The sequence below is a fragment of the Fukomys damarensis genome, unplaced genomic scaffold (genome assembly GCF_012274545.1).
Source record: "Fukomys damarensis isolate Sample0158 unplaced genomic scaffold, DMR_v1.0_HiC HiC_scaffold_16, whole genome shotgun sequence".
Lineage (NCBI taxonomy): Eukaryota > Metazoa > Chordata > Mammalia > Rodentia > Bathyergidae > Fukomys > Fukomys damarensis.
This window is the reverse complement of record NW_022900928.1, coordinates 112,187,193-112,211,368: the sequence shown is the minus strand read 5'-3', so window position 1 is coordinate 112,211,368 and position 24,176 is coordinate 112,187,193. Positions and strand designations below refer to the sequence as shown.

The 24,176-nt window shown below is 35.9% G+C and overlaps 1 protein-coding gene across 1 annotated transcript in view; it reads left to right on the top strand.

The window, feature by feature from the left end:
- Erbb4 (erb-b2 receptor tyrosine kinase 4) overlaps positions 1–24,176 on the top strand; it is a 689,271-nt gene that overhangs the window by 2,977 nt on the left and 662,118 nt on the right. The gene's annotated exons all lie outside the window — the stretch shown is intronic.

Here is a 24,176-nt window from a genome sequence, read left to right as displayed (position 1 = left end):
TATATATGCATGTGTGTACAATGTCAATATTACAGATACATGCAGACATGCATCTTTTTTTTTTTTTTTTTGGTACTGGGGATTGAACTCAGGTCCTTGCACTTGCAAGGCAGGCACTGGAACCACTGAGCTAAATCCCTGGCCCCAGACATTCCTCATTTAACAATAGACGGCTGTTCCTGCAACTAAGTCATTAAATGAATTAGCCTAAATGAGGATGTGTATAAGAGGTACATTAAAACATTTAGAACAAAGAAATGGTGAAAGGAAACTCCAACTTGATAACTTTGCTTTTATTTGCATAGCTTTTCCATGAAGTACTGTAACGTGTAACAAGACATGGACTGTAGTACTGTACTGTACAGTACAACCAGCAATAATTACAGTAGTGTACTGCAGAAGGAGCCACCGTAAGGCTGCACTCCTGCTCACATTCCTGCATTGTAAGTCTGGGTGCAGGTCTTGAGGCCCAGCGGTGGGTGGCATGCCTCAGTCATAGTCCATACAATCATTAAACAGATGGGTCATTAAATGAGGAAAGGAAAAAAAGTATGTATGTTTATAGTTGCTAAGACACAAATAAGAGCCTAGAATCATAAAGTTGTTATAAATTTAAGTGTGTAAGGTTATAGTTTCTAAGACAGAAATAAGAGCCTGGAATCATAAAGAAGGTCTTGAGTTATTAGTAAGTATGAGCGAGGGAGAAAGGAAGCAGTGGTTACTTCTGAAGGATTCTGGGAAGGGTTCATCAGAGAGGTGCTTTAACTGAATGGTGAGAAAATGAATAGGAGGTGAGTGGATTGGAAGAGGAGGACATTCTAATGGCAGTAGTTAGTATAAGTTAAAGCTTAGAGGAAAGGCCCAAAGTCAGAGTTAGGTCCTGAGTGTATAGTGTTTCAGACAGTGGGTATATACATGCAGATAAATCGCATATGTGTTTTCCCTCAAGGAATCTACAGTGTAATGTACATGAAGAGAGGATTTGAAGATGGGATACAACATTACAGTGGAGAAAGTCTTATCCTGTAGATATTTATAAAATGTCAGCACTCAAGTGACATGTTAACATTTTGGAATTAGATAATATAATAAAGGGGATTTGAAAAGAGTTAGATACAGAAGCGGACCAAAGGCACTACACTCCAGTTGCTTCTTTCTTATTTCCTTGGTGATCACGGAATTATAACTACCTTCTTAACGAGTCCTGAAAACAGAGAATGTTTGCCAAAATCTTCATTATACTACACTACTGGATGAGCCATTATTTCAAATTACACCTTGGAATATACTAAAAGCAGTCCATTTAATATAAAATTTATTGAAATAACAATATGGCTCATTAATTCTATTAATAGCCTCCCTCCAAAATAAGTAATGTGGTATTGGCAAATCGTAATAAGTAGACCTCATGTAAAGAAGATCTAGTTATTTTCCCACTATCCTATTATTTCTTACAAGTTTTGAATTATATAAAGGAGCAGTAAACCTGCATAAGCCTATTCTGTGGTTCACATCTCTCTCAGTTATATTAATGTAACCAGGATTCAATGGACCACGTTTTACAACTTTAAAGAGGTTTCACAATTTCCTCTAAGAATGACCTAATTCTATGTGTTTAGAGAGGTACCATGGTTAGTGATCTTAAATTTCATTCTGGATTTATTTCGGCCTTTATAAGCTTATAAATTACTTTTGTTTTAAAGCAATTTTTCCACCTTTATTTTCATCTCTAACAAGGTAGGAATATTTTGTTTTGTTGTTTTGCATGAATCACTCTTAACTTCTGTGGTACATGAGATCAATTTACCCATGTATCCTCTTTATCTTATTTACTTTCTGCATAGTAATTATTTAGAGTAGTAACTGAGATACAGTGTGGTATTTTTGAATGGCAAATGAGTGGGTATTTTCCTTAAATTATCCAGCCACGTTTTATATGTGCCATGTTCTCTAAATGAGCAGGTGAGTGTGTCTTCAAAGTCATGTTATTTCATTGTGACCGCATTATGGACCAGGTTTGTGGGGATGAGATATGACGTGGTTCAATAGCAGTCCCTCCCCATCAGAATTTGTAACTAAGCATTCCCCGTCTGTATGAGTTGGTCTCTTTGTCCACTTGAATACCTGAACACGGTCATCTTTTGTCTTGTAGTCTGAGCGGCAGAGAAAGGCGGGGCAGGGGGGAGGTAAACAACAGAATGGAGGAAATCCAATGACATAAAAAGCAGAACAATAGCCCAGGTTATCCAGTTACCGATGTAGGAACTACAATGGAATAGGGTTTGAGGCTATCCCCCCAAAGAGGAGTTGGTGACCCACTCATGGAGTACCTCTTATTCTCTGACTTCTTGTCATAGAAAAAGAATTTTCAAGACATGTTAGTGAGAAGAATGAAGAGGTTTCCCAGACAGATTTAAAAAGTACACACACAGAGAATAGTGTGGGCTCTTATGAGAGAGGTACATATGATATAGGTGAAGATATTTATGGGGTGTTGAGGGTGTCTTTAAGACAACTGGTCTAGGATGTGTGTTGCCACCCATGCTGGTGGGCTAGGTTATAATGCAAATCATTTGCATGCATTGTAAATTTAGAGATGCGCCATCTGCTGAGTCCATTGCTTCCTTGAGAATAGAAGTGTGTAGGAGAAAGGGCAATTTACCTGTGAAAGGCATGGGTCCAGGACCAGGTTGTAGTCTTGTGTCCTTCAGATCCTTAGGAAATGTTTTCAGTAAATTTCTTGAAAAGGCATGAGTAACTTTGGTGTCTGAAGCTGCAGTTTTTCTTAAAAGTGCAATTTTAAAATTATAGTTTTCCTTGTCTCATTTTGACCTATCTTTATCTTTTCTGTTCTACCTCAGGAACTATTCATTTCCAGGTTCACTTTACTTCTGAAGATTGATTGTGCCCAGTCATTCCTTCCATTTGGGCACATAAGATACTCCTGCAGCTTTACAGAAGCTGTATAATTTCCTCCCTTTTCCACCTTATACTGGATGATATTGTTTCCTTTTACTGTAACTGAAATGCCCCACCTAGATCTCAGAAAGGCAACACAAGTGGGCCTTTGAAATCAGAAAAAGTATATACTTACCATTAATCTTTGGAAAAATCTCTGTAATGTTTTGGAGCTACTTTACTTACACTTTGTTGAACACTGCACATTTTATTGAAATACTTTTAAATGCATTCTTTTCAAAAGGGTTTTATTTTAGTAATTGTTATGCTCTTTTGATCTAGCTTTCTTGTAAACTCCAGTTTTTGCATTTCTTTTTGGAGAAAAAAAATCTAGTTGACTATGTTTAATGTTTGACCCCCAAGACATTACATAGTTGGCTAGAAAAGGCTCTAAAACTTATTTACTATGTATTTTATCACCGTCACAAGGTTAAGGTATATAATAGAAAGCAGCAAGGCATAAAAATCACGGATTTTGCACTATTGTCTTACACTTTGAGAACTCTCTAAGACAAGGCAAAATGTAGCAAGTAATGGGAATGAACTGTTAGACCTTTTACCCTCATTAAAATTCTTGAGAGCTTTCTCTCCTTTGTCATTGCATTGGTCTCCTTGGCACTGCTGGCAATTCCGTAACTCAGCTTTGCCTACAAGGTGCCTGACCTATCAGCTTTTTTACCTTAAATACATTTTCTCATTTTATACTTGTTTTCTAAGGATTCAAATATTAATTATCAACTATAGATAAAGCAGTATAGTATATACTTTAGAGGATTAATTCTATCCTTGTCCGCTGTTATAACAGGCAACATGTTTTTAATCTGTGGCATATTTTAGTTGTATGGAAATCATTTGAAAATAATATAAATTGGTATTATGAAGTTAAAAATTTAACAATATTGTGTGGACTTGGAGTAGTAACAATAACAGTAACTCATTGGACCTCTGTATTATACAGTACAAAGACTTAGGTTTTAGTGATTATTCTTATCTTGTTCTACTAAAGAAGAACATATTGCTTTCAGATTTTAATAGCAGCTTTCAATTTCATTAATGACTAAAGGCAATGAATGAAAAGTCAAAAGTACAGATTTTCTAAACATGAAAATTCCATTTTCAGATAATAAATAATAAACATGTTATTATAAGTATATAACAAACTTTCAAAACATACTTTTATTGTATATTTGTCATACCTATGAGTTTTTTATCTTTCCAGGAATTGCTGCCACTTAAATTTCTATTCTATTAAATGAAAACTGTACAGAAATCATGCAAATAAATTTTCTCTACTAAAGAAAATTTCCTGTTCTTAAACTAAATCATGGCCTTTATCTTTTGTTTAAATTAATATTTTATAATGTTCTCGAACTGTCATCTTCACTTATGAGAATGTGTATGGAATTCTTCATATATGAGGATATTGCTTTTCTACCAGTCCACAAGACACAAAATAAGCATTGTTTTCTGGTGCTGGTGAAGTACTGATTTTATTCTTTTTTTCACACATATTCCTCTTTTGGCTAATGACATACACTTGCAGGAAAAGAAGTGACTCAGAGATGGAAAGATGCTGACTGCCTTACAGGAACCAGAGACCCCAACTTCATTAGTGTGGTTTTGTTACAATAAATCCAGGAACGATGCTTGGCGGTAATGAAGTCAAGTCACTATGCTTTGACCTATTCCTTAGCTATTTACAGTAAGGACAAACAGCCAGACAGTCTTAAAAAATCTGAATTATTTATATTTTAGGCTATGTTTAGCTTTAGTGCCTACTTTTCATTGTCCTTTGACAGTCTAAAGCAGAAGACTGAAATTGAAGCCTCCAGTGTGGGAGGGATTTTTGGATCTGTGTATGTTTCCCATTTCATCTTCACACATATTTACCTCTATGCCTGTGCTAACATGTCTGTCACATAGCCCAATTTATCCTACAATGAATAATTCTTATTTAAATATAAATAATTCACAAAATACTTCTTTAAGTGAAGGACTGATTTATTGAGTAGTTAGTTTAAATACCAGCTACCTCTGCCTATGTTTTAACTCATTAAATACCTACTAGAATGTCTTATGTGAGAGAGATTATTTTGGAGGAGCTGATTAGAATCAGGATAAGCGAAATAGTCATATTTTATATTCATTAAAAATTGGAGAGGAGAACACCATGACATGAAACATTTATGGAATCTTAAAATGGTCCCACATATCTTGTATTCCCACACTTACAAAAAGGCTACTACAGTATTTTCTGATTCAACATGTACATTCCAGCTGTGTACACATTCTGATGGGAAAAAGAGAGTACAATCTGTTTTCTTTAAATCTTTATAAGAAAAAGTGCTATATTCATAACTGCATTAAGTGGTGGGTAAGTAAGTAAAGCTTCTCTATCAAATACTTATAATTGTTTGCTTTTTGTTCACTGTGACAAGTAGTATAAAGTTTTCTTCTGAATAACTAATTGGGAACGCTGTCAAGAGAGGAAAACAAATATCAACATCCAAATCCTTACAACTTGCCATCATTTACTTCAAAGAAGCTATTACTTCACCAAATTATATTGGTTAGGTAAACAAGTATTAGAATAAGATAGGGTGCTCCAAATTCGTAATTCCTCTTTTTGTTTGAATTATATGTAAAACCACATTTGTGGTGAAATGGAACATATTTGCTCTATTTAGATGATGATTTCTTAGCAGGATGAGATGGAGAATACTGAAAAGAAACTAGAGAGAATAATATTATAATGTGTCAGTTGGGTCAAAGCAGACATTCTAGGTTAAATGGAATTTTTAAAGCTTTGATAGTTTCTGCAAGCTGTTTCTAAGATCTTTGAACATAATACATATGCAATTTTGTATGTATGTATTTACAGCTGGCTTTTAAATTGAAACTTGATTTTGTACTAAATCTAATCATGGAACTTGTATTGCATTTGAAAAAGCTATGCAATTTACACTTGGCTTAGAAACTTTTTTTTTCCTCAGAGGTTAAGTACTATTTAATCTGAAAATATACATTGACTCAAAATTCTGATGCTCTTCAGCAATCCTGGAAGACATTTAAAAGATAAAAACGTCTTTACTTGGCAGTTATTTAAACACATTTTTAAATTTCATAAACTTTTAAGTAAAATATGAAAATATATTCAACTTTTCTCTCTTTCATAAAAGATTAAAAATAAAATATTGCCTATTTTTACACTTGATCTTAGCCAAAAGGCCGAGAAGCGATAATATTGCCTATTTTTAAAGATATAAGTTCAACAGAAAGCAAATATTGTGGGTGTGCTTGAAGGAAAGATCAAAATAATAAATAGACCAGCTTTTATAACTGTTAACTTTTATAAATGCATACAAAAATGTGATTGAAATATATGGTAAATGTTTAAATTCTTTTAAATAACAGTAAATGACAGGTCACCATTAATTCTGCTCAAAACACTCCCTGTCCGTGCCAACGCACTTATCCTATCAGTGTTGCTTTCTGAAGCGGTTCTGGAAGTTCTGTTTTGTGTCTTTGGTGGTGTCCTGCGTGCCTTCATTTCCTGAATGGATTAAAAACATTTACTTTCCGCGGTCATTTTGACTTTGGGAAAGAGCCAGAAGTTGCACTGTGCCAGATCTGGTGAATAAGGAAAGGTTTTCATTTTGCAGAAACTGCCATGAATGTAAACTGTAATGAGAAAGTGGCAGGAATGAAAGAGTAAGTGTGTTTGAAGTGAAGGCAAATATTTTGAGGGGGCTAAATGGCAATATGCCCTTTATTGTAATAATAATTTTTAAATTAAGCATTCATTGTTTTTTTAATCACACTTTGTATGTACATAAATATATTACTGACCATTTTTATGTAGGTGCGGGTAAAGGCAAATTAATACCTAATTTCTAGGAGCAAAAATAAATTACTATAAAATATTGACCCTCATAGGATATTTCTGAGAATATTATTTTTAAGCTACTGAAAAATAAAAATAACATTATTTTTGCTAATAAAACTAATTGATAAAGGTACCCTTAAAAAGTTTTTGTTTTGTTTTTTGAGACAGGGTCTCACTATGTAGTTGAGACTGACTTGGAAATCACTATGTAGCCCAGGCTGGTCTCAAACTCACAGCAATCCTCCTGCCTCAGCCTCCTGAGTGCTGGGATTACAGGTGTGCACCACCAAGCCCGGCTTCTTAAAAATTTTTAATTCCCTAAACTGCAATGCATTCTCCATAAAAATGCCCTTATTACAGGTATACTTAAATTAAAAATGAATATATTATTATTTTGAGCAGTTGCAAAGATTTCCTTTGTTCCTCAAAGTTGTCATTATATGTGAATATAATTAATTTATAGCCTTATCTTAACTTTAGGGAAGAATCCCAAGTAAAAAACACTTTTTACTGTATGATTATTTGATACTCTTTGCTCTGGGAAACTAAGTGTATAAAGGTTGCTTCTTCACCACTCTGATTTGTCAACATCAAGGTCCTTAGTTCAAAGAGTGAGAACCACTGGCATTTATGTAAGTTTTTAAGATTAACAAAGCACTTTAGCAGTAGGCTATCTATCAACTCTAGAGCCAGATGCTGGAATGTAACCAGAGTTTACAACTATGTACATTTTCATTAGCTTTGTTTTTCTCTGACTCTTAAAATGAAATATGTTGTTTCCTTTTAATGAAGGAATAGATTTAAACTTGAACAATTTTGTATAAAGCCAAATTAATTTTAAAGGTCTCTCACTTGTTCAAATAGTTTATAGTTTAAGATCATGACTGTAAAAGTAAAAAGTGAAAACTGTTGCATTTAGAAACACTGAATATATATTCTGATCCCTAATCTGAACCCATTAATATAAAATAATATATTAAAATAGTAAAACATGAAAGATTATGAAAGTGGTAACATTAAGGTATTATTTTAGTAATATATGCCTCTTTTAAAAATCATTTCTATTAAATTTCCACCTGAAAATCAGCGTATATAATTGAATGTTGATGTAAATCCTCTTAAACAATTGATGATTTATTTCTTTCCAGAAATAAGTGCCTCTGTCATGGTATCTGGTGTGCTCTGAGCAAAAGTGAGCTCTGTCTGAACCTGATGGACTGCTTGCTTTCTTGCTTGACTCCCTCGCCTGAAATTATTGAACCTTGCTAAAACCATTTTTACCAAGCCTTTGTAGAAGTTCCTCTTTTGGGTAGCAGTCATTCTGTGTTTTCCGAGAAGTAGAATTGCAAGTGAAATACTTCATTGTTTTTAAGACTCAATCAGTAGCTTAAAATATAAAGTGGATTTTGCAAAGTTTGTGAGGGTTGCTTTGATAGTCTAAAAGACATCACTTTATGGAAACATAGGGAAGCATTCAGAAAAAAAAACATCAATGACACATCAGTAAAGCTTTGGGAAGAATTTATGGAAAAAAAGTTGAGAGTATGAGCACGTGCACATTATATGCTTGTATTGTATCACTTCTCTTTTTAACACTGTTCATCATCTTAGGTAAAGGTTTCAGGACAACATTCAAAGTTCCTATATTACTTTGGACCTGCCTATAAGCCGCATTTTCTGTCACTCATGATACTACAATTCCCTGTTTATCTTTCATTTGTGGCCGTCTTTCTTTCTGAATTGAGCTCTCTCTGACTCAGCTGCCTTTCATTTGGATGCCTTCATCATCACACAGATGTCCACACTTATTCCTGTCTTGAGTGAATTATGTTCCATTTCAGGTCTTTATTATAAATCCTTTCTTTAGGGAATCTATCCCAACTGCCATGTCTGACTGAACTGTTCCTCTTACGTATACTCTGAGCACCCATAATTCTTCATACACTTCCACTGCAGCAATTATTTAAGTATTCATTTAATGTATGTCTATCTAAATAGTAAAGACCAGGCCAAAGGTATACATAGTTCACTGGAGAATTCTAGACTAGATACAGCATCTGCTGAGTAAATGTTCACAAAATGAATAAATAAGCAAATTTTATAGCAGTAAGAATGAATCCTTCTTATTCTTGGTAAGTTTTTTAGTAAGGAAGAAATGCACAGGCATTATTTTACATTATTTACTTTTTGAACTGATAGTTTCCCTCTAGTGTCCATAGTTATGTTTTATTAAGTGATTTGGTTTCCAGTAAATGATACGCTACCAATAGTGGAAAAACGGGAATCTTATTCTAGCCAATTACATAAAAAACTAGTGCATGTGTAAGTAAAGAAGTATGATTTGCTGTCTGAGTTGTGTGACTTAAGCAAAGCCTTATAACCTTTATGACCTGAACTATCTCCTTCTCTGGCCTGTCTTGAGTGCCTGGGAATTCCTCAATTAATACGCTCTATACTTTTATGTGCAGTTTTCTTTTTCTATGGCATGTCTTTCTACTCTCCTCCATTTGGAAAATTACACATACTCTAGTACCTTGTTCAAAACATTAATTATCATTATCCCTCCAACATTAACACATTCCTCAAATCTGACCTGTGTTCTCTTCCTCAACCTCATCAAGATAAGGAGAATCAAGGTCTTCTATTGTTTCCTGATTTTAGCTACTATTCTGTATCATATAGTAATGTGTTGGACCACAGCATGTACTTGTGATTCATCCATTTATACATTTTGCAAGGTAAATGTCAGTTAAAACTGTTGTTCTTTGATCTGAAAAGTAAGCCGAGTTTAAGTGTTTTCCACAGTGAATCAAATTACTCTGGAACTATATTTTCTCTAACAAGAACCACAGTATTTGTGGGCATCTTTTGTTTCACCTTTTACACTAGTATGTACTAACACCTGATAATACCACTTGTTGAGACAAGTGCAATTCACTTTTCTGGTTTTATCCAAATCCCTTTCTTATTCTTTATTAGAATCCTATGAGTAAGTGTTATTATTCCTGGTTTGACTGTGATGAATCTTAAACTCAGAGAGATTGAATTACTTTTTCAGGATCATGGAGTTAGTAGGAAAAGTGAGCTTTTCCTCTTTTGCCCTGATACTGCTCACTGCTTGCCAGTGTGGCATCTGTTAGTTTGAAAACGATTTCACAAGAATTCATACAAGACGTGGAAATTGTTTTAGAAAAAGCCAGAGATTTCAGAAGTAAACTGATTGTGGCAGAACAGAGGTTTTGGTAGAGCTGCACAGGTGGGGGCTGCTGAGTAGGACTAGTATTACTCAGCGCACATGGCTGTAGGGATCAGGAAAACACCTTAGAGAAATTTTGGGGATGCATTTACCCATTTCAGTATTTACATTTTTATGATGAAAAGAACTAATCCTTCACTTTTCCAGCAGGTATTTATTTCACTGTACAACATTTTGCAAAGTGCTCAGAGCTATATTAGTTAATAGTGCTCAGCCCAAACATAGTAAATGCCAAAGGGTGTCATAGAATATAAATGTTTCAGACATTTCCATAATGGACTGAAATCCTCTGAAAACAAGGAAAATATCTTAACACCCTTTGTATCTGAGAATCTAGCTCCCTTCCCAGAACAAAGCAAAGTGTGAGGTAAATAATGAATGAAAAGTGTGCCTTAGAGAGGAGACATAAAAAACAAATTTCAGGGCTGGAGATTTAGCTCAGCAGTTCGGTGGCCTGCCTTGCAAGCACAAGGACCCAAGTTCAATCCCCGGTAAACAAGGAAAATATCTTAACACCCTTTGTATCTGAGAATCTAGCTCCCTTCCCAGAACAAAGCAAAGTGTGAGGTAAATAATGAATGAAAAGTGTGCCTTAGAGAGGAGACATAAAAAACAAATTTCAGGGCTGGAGATTTAGCTCAGCAGTTCGGTGGCCTGCCTTGCAAGCACAAGGACCCAAGTTCAATCCCCGGTACACCCAGAGAGAAATGGAGAAATTACTTTAAGTATATTTCTATCTGAAAAATCCCTTGCATTTTCATTTGGGCATTTCAGAACTCTGTAATCCCAGCACTCTGGAGGGCCGACACAGGAGAATTTCAAGTTCAAGCCTAGACTCTGCAACTGAGTGACATAGCAAGATCTTATCACAAACAAACAAGCAAACAGATCCCATCCATTGTTATATGCAATTTATGGTTGTGGAGGAAAGAAAAGGGGGAAAAAAGAAGTTTTTTTGTGGCATAAGGAAAAAGAGTTGAGCTGCATTAGAAATGGGAACATGGTAGAACATAAAGGTTGAAAGTGAAGGCCCAACTTATGGTAAGTCTTTAGGACATGACAGGTTAGTAATAAATTAAAATAAGCCAATGTCAAGAAGGAAGTAGTATCTGAGAAAAATGTAATCGATAATTGATGTATATATGATGTTGTATCAATATCCAAAGAATTGGATCAATAAGAATCAGGGCCGGAAATTTAGCTCAGTGGTTCCACCACCTACCTTGCGAAGCTCAATATCCCTTGTTCGATCCCTGATACCAAAAAAAATAAAAAATAAAAAAAAAGAAGAAGAATCTGGAATCAGTTGCCCACAGTAATAATTACATATAAGGAATATATTCAATAATCGTTCTAAAGAAAGATTAAATAGGGAATTCATTACTAATAATAGTGAAGCTACCTCATCTTTGACAAAGGAGCTGACCATCCCCACTGGAGGAAAGATAGCCTCTTTAATAAATGGTGTTGGAAAAACTGGATCTCAACCTGCCAAAGATTAAAACTAGACCTTATCTCTCACATGCACTAAATTAAAATCCAAGTGGATTAAAGATCTAAATATTAAAACAGAAACACTAAACTTTCTAGAAGATAAGTTAGGCAGAACTCTGGAAGACATTGGCACAGGAAGACTTATGAACAAATCCTCAGTAGCACGGGAACTAGCAGAAAGAATCAACAACTGGGATCTCATCTTATTAAAATGCTTCTGCACTGCAAAAGAAACCATCAACAGAACTGAGAAAACCTACAATGTGGGAAAAAAATTTTACCAGCCGCTCCTCAGACAAAGGACTATTATATAGAATATATAAAGAACCAAAAAAATCCCCCCCCAATATAAAGACCCAATCCAAAAATGGGCATCTGAAATGAACAGACATTGCTCAAAGAAGTAAAAGCAGCATTAAATATATGAAAAATGTTCCACATCACTGGTCATTTGAGAGATGCAGATGAAAATAGCACTGAGATTCTACCTCACCCCACAAAGAATGGCTGCTATCAAGAAATCACACAATAACAAATGTTGGCAGGGTTGTGGGGAGAAAGGAACCCTTCTCTATTGTTGGTGGGAGTGCAGAATGGTGCAACCACTATGGAAATCAATATGGAGATACCTCATAGAGCTTGGACTGGAGGTACCATTTGACCCAATCATCCCTCTGCTGGGTATCTTTCCAAAAGAACTAAAAGAATCATATCTCATGATGTATGCACACCCACGTTTATAGTGGCACAGTTTGTAATAGCTAAAACTTGGAAATAGCCCATTTGCCCCTCAGTTGGAAACTGGATAAAGAAGATGTGGTTTTTCTAAAAATGGAATATTACTCAGCCATAAAGAATGAGAAATTAATCATTTGTAGGAAAATGGATATATATTGAGGATATATCCCTAAGTGAAATAAATAAGTCCCACATATGTAAATACTGAATAGTTTCACTGGTCATTTGAGAGATGCAGATGAAAACTGAGATTCCACCTCACCCCACAAAGAATGGCTGCTATCAAGAAATCACACAATAACAAATGTTGGCGGGGTTGTGGGGAGAAAGGAACCCTTCTCCATTGTTGGTGGGAGTGCAGACTGGGTGCAACCACTGGAAATCAATATGGTGATACCTCACAGAGCTGGGACTAGAGGTTCCATTTCACCCAGCCATCCCTCTGCTGGGTATCTTTCCAAAAGAATCAAAAGAATTATATCACAGTGACATATGCACATCTATGTTTATAATAGCACAGTTTTTAATAGCTAAAACATGGAAACAGCCCATTTGCCCATCAGTTGGAAACTGGATAAAGAAGATGTCGATTTTCTATAAAATAGAATACTACTCAGCCGTAAAGAATGAGAAATTAGTGTCATTCGTAGGAAAATGGATACATATTGAGGATATACCCCTAAGAGAAATAAATAAGTCACGCATGTGTAAATACTGAATAGTTTCTCTGGTGTGAAAAACTATAATAGTACATAAGATCCTAATGAGATAATTAACAATGTGAAATAGGAAGAAAAGGGCTAAAGATGTAGGGGAAGTGGGAAGGGTAGGGGAAAGGGAATAAGGGAAAAAATATGAGAAAGGGAAGGGAAGGGGAGGGGAGAAGGAGTGAAGTGAGGGCAGGGACAAGGGGAAAAAATGAGAACCAAGACCTGTCATGTAAAGGGACAAGATCCCAGTAATGAATGTACAGGAAGACTTATGAACAAATCCTCAGTAGCACGGGAACTAGCAGAAAGAATCAACAACTGGGATCTCATCTTATTAAAATGCTTCTGCACTGCAAAAGAAACCATCAACAGAACTGAGAAAACCTACAATGTGGGAAAAAAATTTTACCAGCCGCTCCTCAGACAAAGGACTATTATATAGAATATATAAAGAACCAAAAAAATCCCCCCCCAATACAAAGACCCAATCCAAAAATGGGCATCTGAAATGAACAGACATTGCTCAAAGAAGTAAAAGCAGCATTAAATATATGAAAAATGTTCCACATCACTGGTCATTTGAGAGATGCAGATGAAAATAGCACTGAGATTCTACCTCACCCCACAAAGAATGGCTGCTATCAAGAAATCACACAATAACAAATGTTGGCAGGGTTGTGGGGAGAAAGGAACCCTTCTCTATTGTTGGTGGGAGTGCAGAATGGTGCAACCACTATGGAAATCAATATGGAGATACCTCATAGAGCTTGGACTGGAGGTACCATTTGACCCAATCATCCCTCTGCTGGGTATCTTTCCAAAAGAACTAAAAGAATCATATCTCATGATGTATGCACACCCACGTTTATAGTGGCACAGTTTGTAATAGCTAAAACTTGGAAATAGCCCATTTGCCCCTCAGTTGGAAACTGGATAAAGAAGATGTGGTTTTTCTAAAAATGGAATATTACTCAGCCATAAAGAATGAGAAATTAATCATTTGTAGGAAAATGGATATATATTGAGGATATATCCCTAAGTGAAATAAATAAGTCCCACATATGTAAATACTGAATAGTTTCACTGGTCATTTGAGAGATGCAGATGAAAACTGAGATTCCACCTCACCCCACAAAGAATGGCTGCTATCAAGAAATCACACAATAACAAATGTTGGCGGGGTTGTGGGGAGAAAGGAACCCTTCTCCATTGTTGGTGGGAGTGCAGACTGGGTGCAACCACTGGAAATCAATATGGTGATACCTCACAGAGCTGGGACTAGAGGTTCCATTTCACCCAGCCATCCCTCTGCTGGGTATCTTTCCAAAAGAATCAAAAGAATTATATCACAGTGACATATGCACATCTATGTTTATAATAGCACAGTTTTTAATAGCTAAAACATGGAAACAGCCCATTTGCCCATCAGTTGGAAACTGGATAAAGAAGATGTCGATTTTCTATAAAATAGAATACTACTCAGCCGTAAAGAATGAGAAATTAGTGTCATTCGTAGGAAAATGGATACATATTGAGGATATACCCCTAAGAGAAATAAATAAGTCACGCATGTGTAAATACTGAATAGTTTCTCTGGTGTGAAAAACTATAATAGTACATAAGATCCTAATGAGATAATTAACAATGTGAAATAGGAAGAAAAGGGCTAAAGATGTAGGGGAAGTGGGAAGGGTAGGGGAAAGGGAATAAGGGAAAAAATATGAGAAAGGGAAGGGAAGGGGAGGGGAGAAGGAGTGAAGTGAGGGCAGGGACAAGGGGAAAAAATGAGAACCAAGACCTGTCATGTAAAGGGACAAGATCCCAGTAATGAATGTAACTGTACTGTATACCTAAAATGTATCAATAAACTCAATAAAAAGGAAAAAAAAACTAATAATAGTGAGGCTGTGGATGAGGAAGTAGACAAAAGTATCTGTCTGCCTCAGCTTCACTCACTAAAACAAAATACTTATAAAACAAAATAGCTTATAAAGAGGAAAGATGTGTTTGACTAACAATTTTGGATATTGAAGTTCATTAGCTGCTGGTACCTAGCTTTGGGCTTGTGGCAAAGCAGCCCATTATGTTGGGAGCATGTGGCAGAGCCAAGCCTCCCACCTCATGATGAGTTAGGGAGCAAAAGAGAGGAAGGCGCTGATGCCCCACAGTTGTCTTTGCGGGGCATGCAGCTTATGACCTAAAATCTTCCCACTATATCCCATCTCTTAAGATTCCTCCATGTCCCACTAGAGCCATCTTGGGAACCAAGCCTCTAACACAGGGGACCTTGGGTGGCATTCCATATCCAAACTCTTCAATCTGAGCCCTTGAGCAGATGTGTTGTCCTGAGAGTAACAAGGAGAAAGGAAAGAGAGCACGTTGTCACCATACACATCTGGTGGCAGTTTCTGTCAGTTGTTCAGGAAGATTTCCTCACTGAAGTGTTCTTTGTATCTGAAGTAAGGGATGCAGGGTTCTGTCAAGTATCAGGTAGGAGGATAGTCAGGGAATAGAAGTCTTAAAGCATTTGCCAGTATACCTCTTATTTGCAAATATTAGATGACTACTGCATGTATTCCAACCTCTTTAATCAGATCAGCAAACAAGAAGTGAAGCTTTGCAAATGATAAGTTATTCTTAAACCTTTGGGGGGCAATAACCTACTTTTTTTTTTTTCCTAGAGATGTAGTCTCCTGAAGAGCTTGGCTTAACCTTCTGTTTGCTGAATATAAATAATTACAGCACTTTTGGAGTCAAGATAAGAAGCTTCATTCTTATTGCACAAACTAATTAGGGAAGTATTTCTGATGATGTAATTCACAGCACACTCTGCTCTAGGAAATATCATTTTAATTTCCCTCTTAGATAAAGCATTTAAAAGATGTCAGTGAACTGTGCCTTAGTGTACGGTTGGTCCTTAGTTCTCATTCTATTTAAGTTAGTTAGTAGTAACTGCAGCAGCTGCTGCTTTTATACTTTGTTGCTGTTATCAAAAGTAGTTCGAGGAGGTCTCCCTAAAAGACAGGACTCCAACTCAACTCACTACTCAACTCTCTTACTTTATTTGCACCCAACCCTCTCTCTTCTCCTTTCCCTTACCTTACCTTCGCTATCTTTTCTCCTTGTCCCTGTCCCTCTCCTCCCTGTCCCTCGCCTTCCCCCCTTCTTTCTGTTTCTTTCCCCCTTCTTCCTTTTTTTTCTGGTAGTGAGGATTCAACCCAGGGTTCTCATACTGAGCTTTTACTCCCTTAGTCTTAGTATTATTATTGTTATTATTATTTTATCATCATTAATTTGGAGGCAGGACCTTCATAGGTTGCTAAGTTGCCCGTACTGGACTCAAACTTATGATTCTCCTGCCTCAGTTGCCCAGGGTGCTGGGATTATGTGTGTGTTCCATACTGACTGGTCAGATTCATGATTCAGAAATGTAGAGAAGCTTTTTAGGATGAGTTCATGAGAGGCACAGGATGATTCACTAGGCAGAATTAGGAAGGGAGAGAAAATGGAAAGGGGCTTCAGCTTAAAGGAGCTTAATGAGGCACAGTTCTGAGGGAAAAGATTAAACTGGTGTGTTGACAAAGGAATGAGTCCAGTGTTTATGGAGAAGTGGCTGGTTTTCCAAGATGGCTCTGGAGAAAGCATTTTTGCTTGAGGGGGCCATTTGCTTTTCATGAGAGGATTGTTTCTGCTTGGGGAAGTCTCAGTATTAGGACACTGCTAGAATTCATGATGATACCAGGTTTAGGACAATGGTCAGAAATTTTTGGGTGCCCATTATTACTTGAACGTACCTAGAAATGTCTTATCTTGATGTTCTCAATCCCCAGGAGGATGAGATAGGTTATGAACTAATCAATCTTGCATTGCCAGCTTTTCAACAAACACTCTCTAAATGATTACTGGGCCTATATACACAACTGCTTGAGGACTTGATACCATGTTGTAAGGTAATAAAAGGCCAGATGCAAAACCCAGTTTAGGAACCTTCTGCTTTTTGTTACTTATTGAGCATCAATAGGCCAAAGCAAAGAACCATTATTATTTTTGTTTTTATTTTTTACCAAAAGCAGCCTTCATGTCCTTGACTGCCTCAGAGAAAGAAAAAAAAATCATTTTTTAAAATGAGTAGCAGTTTAAGAGCCAAGAGTTTATTTTTCTTCTCTCCCTGGTGGTCTTTGTCTATTAGAATAGATTTAGCACTCATGGAGACAGCGATCAAGCATCCTCGCCAAGCAAGGAGAGGCACGAGGTAGCTAGCATGTAGTGAAAATAAACAGGAATGTGGCAATAGGGAAGATTTTGAATCCTTTAAAAGGGGTAGGCTTTGAAGAGAAGAAAAGTAAGTAGTAAGCATACTGAGGGCAGGATAGATTTGAGTGAGGAGAGAGGAAGTCAAGAACCCAGGAATATGGTGATATGTAAAGCATGTGCTAAGTGTGTGCCAGTGTGTTTCCCAAATAACTTAGATTTTATATCTTCTCAATGGGAGAGTGTTACTTTTTAGACCTTTGACTCCTCCACTCAAGATTTGTAGAGCACCATTTGCCTTAGTATCTTAGTGTTTATGTACAATTTGTCTTGTTAATTGAGAGATTCTCCTCTCATGAGTGTAGTCCTGGGTCAATTTCATTTTGCTGATGAGAGCTCTTAGATACAGAGAGGTTAACTGTCTTGCTCGGGATCACACATCCATGGCTAGCAGAACTTAAGCTCAGAATACTCCCAAGCGTGCTACTGAAGAACTCTGAACAAAGTTTAACTTTGCTGGGAAATAAGCTCAGTTCATGGCCTTTGCATTGTCATCAGAGAATTCATAATGTCTTTGTAGCCCTCAGAGAAGGAAATCTACAAATTTTTGTCTTGAAGCAGAAATATATGTTGTTCTTTATTAATATCTAATTGTTTGATTGTTTAACAGTCTCCTGCCTCCCTAAATGCTCGTGTGAAAAATCATGTATCCCACTAGTGCAAGGCTGCTGAAAAGAATTGCTGACTCCATTGCTCAGTAAGATGGTGAGCTCGTGTTCAACAGCTCTCATTGGACAGCATTTGAGCTATTATGTTCAGATAGAAACCCCAGATTTAAGGGCAGAACTGACTGATGGGAATGTGTCTATAATAGGCAGTTGGGACAGTGTGTTTCCGGATAGCCCTGTCTCAAAAGTAATAGCTGAAAGAAGTGGCCGTGTTGACCCTGGCCCTGGTGAGGAGAGGAGGAAAGGGAAGCAGAATGATTGTTTCTGATACTTGAAGGACTCTCATAGAAAAGGGAGTGGCACAGTTTTGAGTTGTTCCAGAAGACAGAATTAGACAGAAGTTAAAAGGAGATAGATTTTGGCTTAAAATAATGATTTTGCAAACAATTAGAGCATTCTAACAATATAATGGGGTGCCTTGTTAGTGCAGGAAAATGGACAGGAACTCTCAATTGATCACCTTGTATTTTCCAGGCACTGGGCCACCAGTACCATACAGAAGGTCAAAGAAAAGATGAAAATAGAGTCTGGAAAGTTATAGCAACCTCCTCCATTTTAGTGCCCTTCCCTGAGTGTTTCATTTATATTTTTTTCAGAGAAATCCAGCAATGTTTTCATCGCTGTCAACATTTTGCAGAGAAAGGCAGAGTCCAACGAAAATCAAATAGCAAAAGAGGGTGTTGCTAAGATTTGCAAGTTTTGCCGCCTTGCTCTTTACTCAGTGTTGCCTGCATTCATCTCTTCTATATTGCAGTTTCAGAAAGGAGTTTTGGAGCTAATGTTTGCCAACTTCCCAAGTCAGCGTAACCTGCCCCTAATTGATGGCTACTGTTGTCTGGATTTCTGGGCAGTAATAGGGAGACTCTTTTCTAGTTACCCATTACAGAATTCACCAGAGTGGGTGAAGATAAATCTATGCAGGTCTCAGTTGTGCACTTTGGCACACACATTAGAACCTTGGAACACTGTCGGTCCATGCTGATCTTCAGCAAGGAGTATCAGGGAATGTCTTTATTCTTTGGTGTTTTGAAAACTCCACATTTCAAAACCATTTTACAAAACAATTTCTCACATATGAAGTTATCTTAGATCTTCCCTTCCTGGAAAAGTTATGGGGAGAAGAGAAAAAAGTAAAGGACTGGGTATGACCACATAATTTTCTTTGAAAAAAGCAGGATAGCATAATTCTGCACAAAATTGGTCAGAAGCAAGCTCTGGGAACCAGGCTTACACCTTGATTAAGGTTAATATCTTGAGAGTTTCTTACTGCTAAAATATAAAATTATAGCCATGCCTTCAAGTGTGTTGCCTAATTATACGATTATCATAAAATAAGAATATATATGAACCTTTACTTCTAATTTAAACAAGTCCAATAAATTTAAACTTTCAACCTTCATGACAGAAGATGTATTTCATTCTGTATATGATTTTGTCATCTTTAGGAAGGTTATAAAAATGAAAGTTTATAGTAACCAAAAGCAAAAACAGCTATATTTGCATATGGATATATTGTATTTTTTTCTTACGAATTGATTTGGTGAATTTAAGGCAAATTATGAAAAATGCTAAATTAAATTATTGCCTGAAAATATACAGAACAATACTGATAAGTTGTCTTATTTTCAAAGTCAACACAATTGTCCCATGAGGATACACACTACGACATAGGTTAACTTTGAATGATGAGTACTGTAAAATGCAAGGATTATTTTAGCTACTGAGGATACCATTACCAATAAGACCATATTTTTAACACTGAAGAGCTCACACTGAGATGGAAAGAACAGAAATGAATCAAACTGTTTAAATGTGATACAATACTTATCACATGGAAATGTGAACCAAAAACAAGCATACTATTGGACCAGAAAAATATCCACAAATCTGGGCATGGGTAATCAGGAGAGAGTAGGATAGGTTATAGGCCATATTTACAGAGCAGAGGAAACCACTTATTGTGTAATTGATTTTGGTTGACTAATTCCTTCACAATTCATAACAAACATTTAGCATTAAAGAAGGAGCAGGGACTTTCTTATAAGTAACATCATTTCAATCTATTTTGGTTTATACAAAGCAAGCCATGTGTTTAATTGTACTCTTGCAGAATATAAAGTTTATTCACAAATGACATTGCAGCTATACTTCATAGATCTCCAACTTTCAGAAAATTTCCCTTTTAAATCATTTTTATTACTTTCAAATTCTTTTTGATTTAACAAATGCAAGAACACTGTAAAAAATATCAAACACTGGATTTAAGAGAGAAAAGACTACTTCTGTCCAAATCTAACTACCCACTCTATTTTCTATGTAATTCAGAAATATTTTTGAAATTTGGTGAATACCCTTTAAGAGTTATTTTTATCATTTTATTATAAAAGAAACAGGTTGATAAAAATCCAGATATGCTGTAATTATAAGATGAACAAAGGATTTTGAAGACTTAGTAAAAAAGGCTATAAAATATCATGTTAATAATATTTATATCAATTAAATATTTATAATATAAAATTTCAGATACAGTGGTTTATAAAACACATGGTATTTTAGAAGGAATGTATGTAAACATAAAGCAAACAAAAATAGAAAAAAATCCCCTTTTAAAATTAGACTTTTTTAAAAAATGAGATTTTTTAATAGCCTGAATTATTTGGAGGATAATCAGAGTGAATTGGAATTGAAAATGAACAAAGATTTAAAAAAAAACACCAAAGTTGTTTTCAAGCTATCAACAATCTACAATCAAAGGAGTTGAATTAATTAAAATATAGTCGGTCCAATTTATTGAATAATGATTTCAGATATAAATTGATCAGATTTTAATCAACATAAATAAGAAACTAGAAAACCAATAAATAACTTGTCAAAAAAGAAAATGACTGCAAATATCAGAGGGGAAATCAATGTCATGAAAATGACCAGTATAGAGAAGCGAGGTACATGTTTTTCAAGAAAGACAAGTTTAGTAGCAGAAGTTGATCTGACCTGATATTTTTATTTTTAGAATGTACATATTTTCTCCAGAAAGTGAAGAAATGAGGGCAGGTTCAAGGCAAAGTGTTCATATGCATAATGAATTGGAGAATGAAATGATCATAATCTGGAAAGATAGGAACTAATATAGTACAAAGCAGAAAAACTGGTGACCAAACAGAAGCAAATAAGCCCCCAAGCAAAAGGGTAGTTTGTGTTGGGCAGGCAAGAAAGTACATCACTCACTTAAGTTTTTAAGGGAGAAAGACATCTTAACACTCTTTTCAAGTGGTCAAAAATATTTTTTTCATTGAGTTTACTGGTACTTTTTAGTGTACAGTGCAGTTACTTTCATCATTGGGATCTTGTACCTTCACATGACAGATCTTGGTTCTCATTTTCTCCCCATACCCCTGCCCTCCCTTCCGTCTCCAACCTCCCCTATTTACATAGACTTTGTTTACATTTTTTCCTTTTCTCATATTTTTTCTTTTCCCGTATTTCCTTTCCCCCACCCTACCCACTTCCTCTATACCTTTAGCCCTTTTCTTCCTATTTCACATTATAAATTATGCAATTTGGATCTTATTTGTACTTTTAGTTTTTCACATCAGAGAAACTATTCAGTATTTACAAATGTGTGTCCTATTTATGGTCTCAATATGCATCTATTTTCCTACAAATGACTAGTTTCTCGTTCTTTATGGCTAAGTAGTACTCTGTTTTATAGAAAAACCACATCTTCTTTATCCAGTCTCTAACTGATGGGCGATTGGGCTTTTTCCAAGTTTTAGCTATTACAAAATCTGCCACAATAAAAATATGAGTATGCTTATATGATTGTAGTATGAGTCTTTTAATTATTTTGGAAAGATACCCAGCAGAGGGATAACTGGATCAAATGGAACCTCTAATCCTAGTTCTCTGAGGTATCTCCATGTTGATTTCCACAGTGGTTGTACCAGTCTGCACTTCCACCAACAATGGAAAAGGGTTCCTTTCTCCACAAAACCCCACCAGCATTTGTTATTGGTTGATTTCTTGATAGCACCCATTCTTTCTGGGGTGAGGTGGAATTTTAGTGTTGTTTTCATCTGCATCTCTTGGATGACCAATGATGTTGAACATTTTTTCATATATTTAAGTGCTGCTTTTACTTCTTTGTCTGAGAAATGTCTGTTCATTGCAGATGTCAATTTTTGAATCAGATCTTTCTGTTTGGAGGGTCTGATTTTTTTTTTAGGTCTTTATATATTCTAGATAGCAGTCCTTTGTCTGATGAGCAGCTGGTAACATTTTTTCCACATTGTAGGTTGTCTCTGAGCTTTGTAGGTGGTTTTTATTGCAGTGCAGAAGATTTTTAATAAGATGAGATCCCTGTTGTTGATTCTTTGTGTTAGTTCCTATGCTACTGAGGATTTGTTCATAAAGTCTTTTCCTATGCCAGTGTCTTCAAGAATTATACCTAGCCTGTCTTCCAGCAAGTTTAGTGTTTCCTTTTTAATATTTAGATCTTTAGTTCACTTAGATTTTAGTTTATTGCATGGTGAAAGATAAGGGTCTAGTTTTAATCTTTGGCAGTTTGAGATCCAGTTTTTCCAATACCATTTATTAATTTATTATCTTTCCTCCTCTGAGGATGGTTGGCTCCTTTGTCAAAGATGAGGTAGCTGAGTACATCTGGAGTTGTTTCTGTATCTTCCATTCTATTCCACTGATCCTTGAATCTTTTTATTTGGCACTACCATGCTGTTTTTATCACAATGGCTTTGTAGTATAATTTCAGGTTGGGGATTGTGATACCCCCTGTCATGCCTCCATTGCCTAGAACTGCTTTTGCTATTCTTGGTCTCTTCTTGTTCCAAATGAATTTTTGGATTGTTTTCCCTAGTTCTGTAAAATATACTGTTGGAACTTCAATTGAGATTGCATTGAATCTGTATAGCAGTTTTGGCTCTGTGGCCCTTTTCACTAAGTTGATTCTTCCTACCCAGGAGCACAGGATATCTTTTCATTTTCTTATATCTTCTTTGATCTCTTTTTACAGAGTTCTGTAGTTTGCAGTGTGGAGGTATTTTGCTTCCTTTGTTAGATCAATTCCTAGAAACTTCATTTTTGGGGGGATGTTATTGTGAAAGGAATTGTTTCCTGAATTCTGTCTCAGTGAGTCTGTGTTTTGTGTACAGGAAGGCTGTTGATTTTTGAGTGTTGACTTTGTATCCAGCTTATCCACTGAATCTGTCAATTAAATCTAGAAGTATTTTGGCAGTGTTTTTGGTATATTCTAGGTAACATATCATTTATCAGCAAATAGTGACAGTTTAACTTTTTCCTTTCCTATCTTCATTGCTTTTATTTCTTTCTTTTGTCTAACTGTGGTGTCTAATGTTTCTAGAACTATACTGAATAGGAATAGTGACAGTGGACATCCTTGTCTTGTTCCTGATTTTAGCCTGAAGGTTTTGAGTTTTTGGCCATTTAATATGATGTTGGCTGTTGGTTTTTCATAGATAGCCTTTATCAAGTTGAGATAAAGACCATCTATTCCCAATTTTCTGCAGGGGTTTTATCATGAATGGGTGTTCAATTTTGTCGAATACTTTTTCTGCATCTATTGAGATGATCATATGGTTTTTGTCCTTGACTCTGTTAGAGTAATGTATTACATTTATTGATTTATGTATGTTTAACCATCCTTGCACCCTTGGAATAAATCTGACTTGGTCAGGGTGTGTGATTTTCTTCATGACCCTCTGTATTGTGTTTGCCAGTATGTTATTGAGAATTTTTGCATCTATGTTCATTTGGGAGATTGGCCTGTAGGTCTCTTTTTGGTTGGGTCCTTCCCTGGTTTTGGAGTGAAAGTAACACTTGTTTCCTGGAATGAATTTGGAAGTATTGCTTACTTTTCAATGTCACTGAAAATTTTAAAGAGCAGTGGCAATAGTTCTTCTCTAAATATTTTGTAGAATTAAGCAGTGAAATCATCAGGTCCTGGGCTTTTCTTTGTTGGTAAATTTTTAATTACATTTTCAATTTCACTGATTGTAATTGGGGTGTTTAGAAATTTTTTTATCTTTTTTGTTCAACTTTGGTAACTACTAAGTATCTAGAAATCTGTTTCTTCTGTGTTTTCCATTTTGTTAGAGTACAGGTTCTCAAAGGAGGTATTGATC